Here is an 8,829-nt window from a genome sequence, read left to right as displayed (position 1 = left end):
CGAGACGGTAAGCTTTGCTTTCCGTCGCGTAGCCTACGAAGATGCATTTCTGAGTCTTGGCGTCAAGCTTTGTACGTTTTTCTTTTGGTACAAGAACATGAGCTTCACAGCCAAAGACTTTGAGGTGTGACAGGTTTACCTTTTTACCGGACCAAATCTCCTCCGGAATACGGTTCTTCAGGGCTTGCGTTGGCACGTGATTTTTGATGTAAATCGCCGTGTTTACCGCTTCTCCCCAATATGCTTTCGGCAGCTGCGAGTCCTGGAGCATGCATCTCGCCTTTTCAATGATCGTGCGATTTGCGCGTTCCGAGATCCCGTTCATCTCAGGGTTGTACGGAACTGTGGTCTGATGGACAATCCCGTTCTCCTTCAGGAACGTAGACAGATCATGGTTGACATACTCGCCTCCATTGTCTGATCTCAGGACCTTGATCTTCTGCCCCGTTTGGTTCTCTACTAGATGCTTAAACTCTACGAACTTACCGAAGACCTCATCTTTTCTTTTCAAAAGATAGCCGAAGGTTTTTCGACTAAAGTCATCCGTAAAGGTTAGTAAGTATAGAGCTCCGCCAAATGATTGCGTACTCATTGGACCGCATAGGTCGGAATGAATGAGTTCCAATACGCAATTTGACCTACTCGTAGACTTGTAAAAAGGTTTCTTAGAAAGTTTGCCTTGTAGGCACGGAACACATGGTTCATGAAAACCTTTTTGAAAGTCAACGCCAACGTGCTTATTTTTGAGAATGTTTAAAGTTTTGGCATTTATATGAGAAAGGCGTCTATGCCAAAGCATTGCGGACTCCTTGGTGCCAGTGCAAAGTGCGTGAGGAGTATTATTTGAACTGACATCAAGTCTAAACATACCTTTATGTATAGAGCCTGTGGCAATGACAGGTTTCGTCACTTGACAGCCATTCTCGGGAATGATACTCGCGCCTTTTGATGTAAACAAAACTTCGTAACCTTTATCGGTTAATTTGTAAACCGATAGAAGATTAGTGGCTAGGCCAGGGATGTACAACACGTCACTAATACTATTTACATTGTCAGATATATATGTCGAATACCGACAGTCTTAAAGGCGGTGGGCGCGTGGGGGTAGAATCTCCATGTATTACTCCACAGCTAAACCAATACCTACCATTGCTAACAGTGCATGAAATAAACATTCGGACTCGTTAACCATACTAGTGCCTACTATATTTCAGTACTAAATAATAAAAAGAACTAATTTCTTTAAGGATGTTAACGGATTACTTTCAAAATAAAAAGATCACATGAAACCGTTAAAATCTTTATTCAAGTCAAACTAGGCCAGCTCCAACCCTACATATCTGACCTGAGAAGATTTAGCCCTATATGGGACCGACAACAAACTCAGAGGGACAAATCTTTTCAAAACAAGTTAAAACAACACAACACATCCTTTCTTTATTTCACAAAAGTAAGCTTCTAATGAAACATAAGAAATCAAAATAACACTTGAAATAAAACACTTAACTAAATGGTTAAAGATCGCTAGATTCTATAAGCTATCAGAATAATCCTTCAGGTATAAGCCTTCAGGAACGTAGCGAGTTAGGCACGAGGTTGGCTAACGAGAACGTCCGATCTCTAGCGCGGTCCGATCAAGAAGAACTACCAGCGGCGGAGCCACACTGCTCCCGCCTCAAGTCAAGTTGGCAAACCTGCTCGACCAGTCTACCAACATACCGACAAAAATGCCACTCGTGCCTACGCTCACTCGAGAGATACCTCTCGACGTTCAAAGCCTTCTACCTGTCATCTTAGTTCAACAACACGCCAATAGATGGCGTTACTCTACGCAACTTTATATCAACAATGGGCCAATAGACGGCGTTACTCAACACAACTTCATTTATTTTGTTACAACCAAATAATACGTAGCTCAACATTGCTAATTAAAATCGATTAGCCATATACAGTCTGGTACAGGCCTCTAAAATAATGGACTATAACGCTGCAATACGTCTTTCTGGTGTCAGGCTCCGACATATACATATTTACAGTACCTTTTCCATGGCTTGAAATCTGGTCATTGTTTGCGACGGTGATGGGCATCATGTGGGGTGACATGGCGGAGAACCAATCTCTCCGGTTGCTCATGTGGGAAGTCGCTCCAGAATCAATATACCAGTCCTGAGAACCTGTGGCTGTAGGGGGAATGAAAGGGAAACAAGATGAAAGCGTGAATTCAGATGTATTAAATGATTTGGTCGTCGAATCATTCTTGTTCTTATTCTTCCTACACTCAGAAACTACATGCCCTAACTTTTTGCAATATTTACAAAATAATTTAGATTTCGTCTTTGACGAGCGGGCTTGCAGCACGTTTGCTGGTCCTTGTTTGACAGGTGCAGGCTGGGTACTGCCGGATGCAGCGCTGACGGCACGAGAATCTTCCTTTAGTAGAGCCGTCACGACGTGTTCCGATGTTATCTTAGCGATGTTAGCGTGTTCCAGGGTCATCACTAATGGCTTAAACTCTTCTGGCAGGCCGGCGAGCATCACGATAGCCAGAAACTCGTCCTCGACTGACGCGCCAATGCTTTGGAGTTCCTGTTGCGTAGCCAACGATTTGTTCACATATTCTTCCATGTTACCATCATATTTATTGGATAGTAACTTCCTCATCAAAGCCAGTCTTCTTGTCAGGCCGCTATCTGCATAAGCCTTTTTTAGGCATTGCAGTGTTTCATACGCAGTTTTAGCTGACCTTATTACCGGATACACGTTTTCGTTGCAGGACAGGCATATCTTTGCTCGAGCACGAGCGTCTTTTTGCTTTTCTGCGGGGTCTGTCAATTCGTCTTTTTTTTGTACAGACCTCCCAGAGTCCTTGATCGGTGAGCAAACACTGAATACTGAATAACCAGTTATTGAAGTTCTTGCTTCCGTGTAGCTTCGAGAACGTTATATGATGAGTATGTGTAGACGTCGATGGAGAATCCATATTTCTCGTACTTATTAAACTTATTTCGCAGCGTAGTACGGGCACTCATAACCTATTAATATAGGAGTAAAATCCGTGGAATATACTTATTGAAATAATTTAATAAATAGAAAACACGTTCACACAAAGAGAATATTGGAAAGAATGACACTTATAAAAAACATATGAATATAAAAATACAAATCAAAAAACCATGGATGTTCTTATTACAAAAAAGGTAATAAAAAGGTTTAACAAAGTATCTACTCGCAACTCCCACTGCATAGGAAATGTCTGGTCTAGTTGTAGTTGCGAGATAAATCAGACACCCGACAACTTCTCTGTATGGTGCATTCTTGTCAATGTCATCGCATATAGCAACGGTGTTGGTTTCAATTGGAATGGTCACCGACTTGGCATCTATCATGTTAAACCTTCTTAACATATTCTTCACGTAGTTTGATTGATGAATAAGAATAGTGCCGTTTTCTTTATTCTTTTCCATTTCTAAACCAACAAAATATTTCGGGTTTTCCTCGACTGTTATTTCAAACTGCTTTCTAAATAGATTAAGGAACGTTGTAAGTGTAGATTTCTTCTTAGAGAACAATAGTCCATCATCGACATAAATTATGAGTATCACTCTTTCATTATCTAGTAGTCCCACATAGACACATGTGTCTGCTTGTATGCTTTGAAAGCCAATTTGCCTTAGAAATTCATCGAGTTTTCTATTCCAGCATCGTGGAGCCTGTTTGAGTCCATAGAGAGAACGTTTCAATTTACATACTTTCTTCGCATCTACGTCAAGTCCTTGCGGTGGCAGCATGTATATTTCTTCATCTAGATTCCCGTATAAAAATGCTGTCTTCACGTCAAATTGAGTCATTTCATACTTTTTATCCGCACAAACTGCAAGTAGAATTCTTATTGAATCGTACCTGGTTGTTGGAGAAAAGGTCTCAAAGTAGTCTATTCCAGGTTTCTGATCAAATCCTCTTGCCACGAGTCGTGCTTTATAGCGTAAAACTGTGCCATCTGGATTTATTTTCTTTTTGAATACCCACTTAGATGTTATTGGTTTCTTTCCGTCTGGTAATTCAGTAATTTCCCAGGTTTTATTTTCTTTTAATGACTTTAGTTCCTCGTCTATGGCACCTTTCCATTCATCTACATCAGGGCTTTTCATTGCTTCTTCATAAGTGTTTGGTTCTTCAAAAATAATATTGGCCTCATATCGGCTTGGAGCTTTGAGATTTTCTCTCGGCCTCAACATTCTTGTCTCATTTAAGTCTTCTGCAGTTGATGTTTCGTTAGTATCAAAGAAACTATCTATCAGATTACGATTATCCTCCATCGAAGGTTGATGACCAGTGCCAATAACGTCTTCTATCAGAACCGGGCTGCGGGGTTCAGTCAAAACATTCTGCTCAACGTTGTCTTCTATTACAAACTGCAGTAGTTGGTCGTGGTCTCCTTGCTCACCGGAAAATGACGATTCATTGAAAAGTACATTATGTGAAATGTGTATCTTCTTTGTAATAGGATCATAAAGACGGTAATTGTTAGAGTTCCCGTCATAGCCAACAAAGAATAATTTTTTACTCTTCGAGTCAAGTTTTCGTCTCAATTGGTTTGGTATATGCATGTATGCGTCGCAGCCAAATATTTTTGTATGATTTACATAGGGCTTTTGTCCAGTCCACTCCTGATAAGGGGTTGAGTTCGGCGTCTGTTTAGTAGGAGTTCTGTTCAGAACATATATGGCACAATTGACAGCTTCGGCCCAGAGATGCTTGGGGCGCTTAGAATTCTGGAGCATGGTTCGCGCTGATTCCATAATCGTGCGCATATCGCGTTCGGCACGCGGGTTTTGTTCAGGCGTGTAAGGTGCTGTTGTTTCCAAAGTTATCCCAAAGTTATTTAGAAATGCTTTAAATTCATTATTGCAATATTCACCGCCACAATCTGTATGTAGTACTCTGAGAGGACGTCCAAATTTATTTTGAATAAGCCGTAGAAACTCCTTGAAATTTTCAAAGACATCACTCTTGTATTTTATGAAGAATGCGATTCTATAGCCGGTACATGCATCTTTAAATAGAACGAAATATTTAAAACCAGATATCGAAGGTGTTGACATAGGCCCGCATACATCTGAATAAATAATTTCGCCAGGGCGGCAGACCCTCTTCTCAGTGTCTGGTTTTGCAGGAAATGGAAGTCGGTGTTGCTTTCCATAAGCGCATGCCTCACAGAAAAAATCTTTAAAATCATTTTGAGAAATTCCTTGTAAAGTTCCATTGTTTATCAAAATTTTCAAATAGTTAATGTTTATATGGCAGAGCCTGTCATGCCAGAGTTTTAAATTATTGTCAGCTGTCACAGCATTGACATCCCCACTCAGAGTTTCATGTAAAGCGGTTTTAAATAGTAACCGATATTAATTATTTGGTTGTTTGTGTGCATAAGCCACCAACCTTTTTTCGGCATCTAATATATGTACATGCCACTTTTCTTTGATAATTGTATAGCCTTTTTCGGTTAAAACACCTTCAGATATTAGGTTTTTCTTAAGTTGTGGAATATACAGTACGTTATTAATTTCAGAGTCGTACCACTCGTTATTAAGCAACTTCTTAATATAGACTGTTCCTGCCCCTTCAACGTTCAGTTCAAAGTTGTCACCGAGTTTCACTGTTTTTGTTGGGCATTCATCAATTTTATTAAAAAAATCTAATCTGCTGGTCATATGACCTGAAGCTCCACTGTCTAGATACCAGATGTCGTTGTCTCCAGCTTGTAAGTTTTCTGTATAGGTTTTGACCATGAATGCCGAGTACGTCATATTTGCTCCTGAGTTCGATTTGTTAAGGCTTCGTTTTCGCGAATAGCAATCTTTTGCTATATGTCCTTGTTTTTGACAATAGTAACAAATGGGAGGCCTTACAAAAGATCTTCTCTCAGGATATGAGCTCTTAGTAACAGTAGCTAAGGCAATAGGATCGGCGATGTCATCATTGCTAAGGCTCGCTTCTTCATCCAGAAGCCTTGCAGTTAAGTTAGCTATTGTTTGTTTTGAAGCATCCATCGATAGCCATGCTTGTCTAACATTTCTGTATTTGGTTGGAAGACTGCCAATAATTTTTGTGATAATTGCTGCGTCGCTTACGGTGTCGCCGGCCTCTTTTATTTGCTTTGCCAGTGATTCAACTTTTGCAATGTGTTGTGCAATTCCATCTTTCTCTTTCATCTTATATGCGTAGAATCGTTCATGAAGAGACATTTTATTAAATTCAGATTTTTGAGCATAAACTGCGTCAATTTTTTCTATCATCTGCCTCGCTGATGTACAGTTTTCAATAATTACCATCTGTTCATATGTCAAAGACGATGTAATTATGAACATCTTGCCGCTCTCGCAGGGCTCCGGCCGCCAGGGACTCCCCAGTGCCGCCCGTGCTCGCACTCGTACCAGTGGATTCGTTTTCTTCACTTTCTATAAACTGCCCTAGACCTTTCGCTTTTAAAGCGCACCTTAACTGGAACTTCCATTGTAGGTAGTTTTCCGCACTGAATTTCTGCAGCATGCCAATGCCCGTTATTAATTCTTTATCCATCTTTAGTGTAAGCCCATAACTGTTAAATAAAAAACACGTAACTTCAGTTGTATGTTTATTTTCATACTGACATATATATTTATAAAAACAACCATGGTAACTAACCAGAATAAAGTAAGCAGGTTAGCGTACGTTGAATCCTACCTAATTCCAACAGAGGCTATTTTAATATATAGTGTGGAAAGATAAGTCGGGCCCTGGAGGGAAACTACCTTAAATCCTTAAGCTGGCTCATTTTACTTAAAAGAGACATTCCTTTATTTTTATAAAGAAACAAATCTGCATTCAAAAATTTTCTAAAACTCGCTTGCCTCGCCCGGGACTCGAACCGACTAAAAATTCCAAAAAATAAGTACTCGCAATTTTATTCTACTAGTCGATACAGTTAATGTTAATGATAACATTTCTCCAAGAAACAGTAGGTCTTACACTCGCCTGTCGTACAAAATATCCATAAAATCTAATATTTAGTACTCAAGATTTATTTAGACAAGCCAAATTGAAAAAAAAAAGAAAAATCTTTAAATGCAGTTTTGTTTCTTTTTAAAAATAAAGGAATGTCTCCTTTAAGTAAAATGAGCCATCTTAAGGATTTAAGGTAGTTTCCCTCCAGGGCCCGACTTATCTTTCCACACTGTATAATAGCCCAGAAAATTGGTCATAATTGTACATCGTATTGTTCAGAATTTTACGATTTACCGCTAGTGCTACTGTCAATTTTTTTTTTCAATTAATGTTCAGCCATATTTTTGTCTATGATGTGCCAAGATGCCAACATAACGGGTCTAATCTGCTTATTTATTAGTTAAGAAACCCCTAATAAGCGTTTATAAATCATCGTTCTTATCAACGGCTTATTAAGCCTAAACAGCGAATTAGTTAATAAGCTAACCATTCCTCATTTAAGGATTTTTTATGAATACGGCTGTAACGATATTGAGTAGAAATATTTTATAAGAATTAAACCTAAATATTTCAACCATTAAAGAAAATATTTAATGTTAAATAATGACCATAAATCTATAAAGTATCATAGAATGACAGCTCGCGACTAGGTGATCGAGCACCTCTTGATGCGGACAGATGGCGCTGAAAACAATCCTGTACGACCTGTTTTACTACAATGCCGCTGTCGTTGTGAGTATCAAACTTAAAGAAGGTAATTGCCTTTGCTACGTTTGAAACGTAACATATTAAGAAAGCAGAACAGCAGTATCACCTTCGTACGTTACCACCGATAACCGAAGTCTTTTTCTATAGCTGGTCAAGCAAATCTTGTCAGTAAAAAAGCGAAATTCAAATTTTCTATGGGACGATATCCCATCGCGCCTACATTTTTCAAATTTGCCGCCTTTTTCTACTGACAAGATCTGCTTGACCAAGTATAAATTACGAAGGTTCTTCTAAGATCTCACGCACAAGGTAGGTAGCCACATAAGTCACCCAGCAAACATTTTAAGTATTTTTTCCTAGGCTCGAAGAAGATTTTACCAATTTAAGTGAAAATGACGTCCTAAGTCACCAATTATTTTACGTATTGTACACTTTTACTTCCAAGTCAAAATATAGGGATAATGAAACGTAAATTTCACTTCATAAATACACCATGAAGTCAGGGACTTAGGGGTTGAAAATAAGGCAAAATATTAGGTAAAATTAACCTTAAACCCTGACCAATAGGTCAAATCTACTAATAAGGTATTTTAGGTGTATTTGCGACGTAATTATTACTTATACGGGGACTATGAAGTCAGGGACTTAATGGTTGAAAATCTGTCGAAATATTAGGTAATATTAACTTCGAACCATGACCAATAGGTCAAATGTACTAATAAGGCATTTTAGGTGTATATGCGACGTAATTATTTCTTATACGGGGACCATGAAGTCAGGGACTTAATGGTTGAAAATAAGTCTAAAATATTAGGTAAAATTAACTGCAAAGTCTGACCAATAGGTCAAATGTACTAATAAGACATTTTAGGTGTATTTGCGACGTAATTATTTCTTATACGGAGACCTTTAGGTCGTCGATTTTATGTCGATTTAGCTACTAATTTTAGGTAAATGTTACTTAAAATAGATACCAAATTGCGACCATATAGTTAAAATCACTTGTAAAGTACTATCAATACCATAAGGTTGTGCCGCCATTTTCTTTCATTATAACGAGATGCTAAATATGAAATTGCATAATTTAAGTTGTTATATCTTGAATGGTGCCATCGCACGGTACTTCATTGTGCTAAT

The sequence above is a fragment of the Cydia fagiglandana genome, chromosome 12 (genome assembly GCF_963556715.1).
Source record: "Cydia fagiglandana chromosome 12, ilCydFagi1.1, whole genome shotgun sequence".
Classification (NCBI taxonomy): domain Eukaryota; kingdom Metazoa; phylum Arthropoda; class Insecta; order Lepidoptera; family Tortricidae; genus Cydia; species Cydia fagiglandana.
This window is presented reverse-complemented; position numbering follows the sequence as displayed.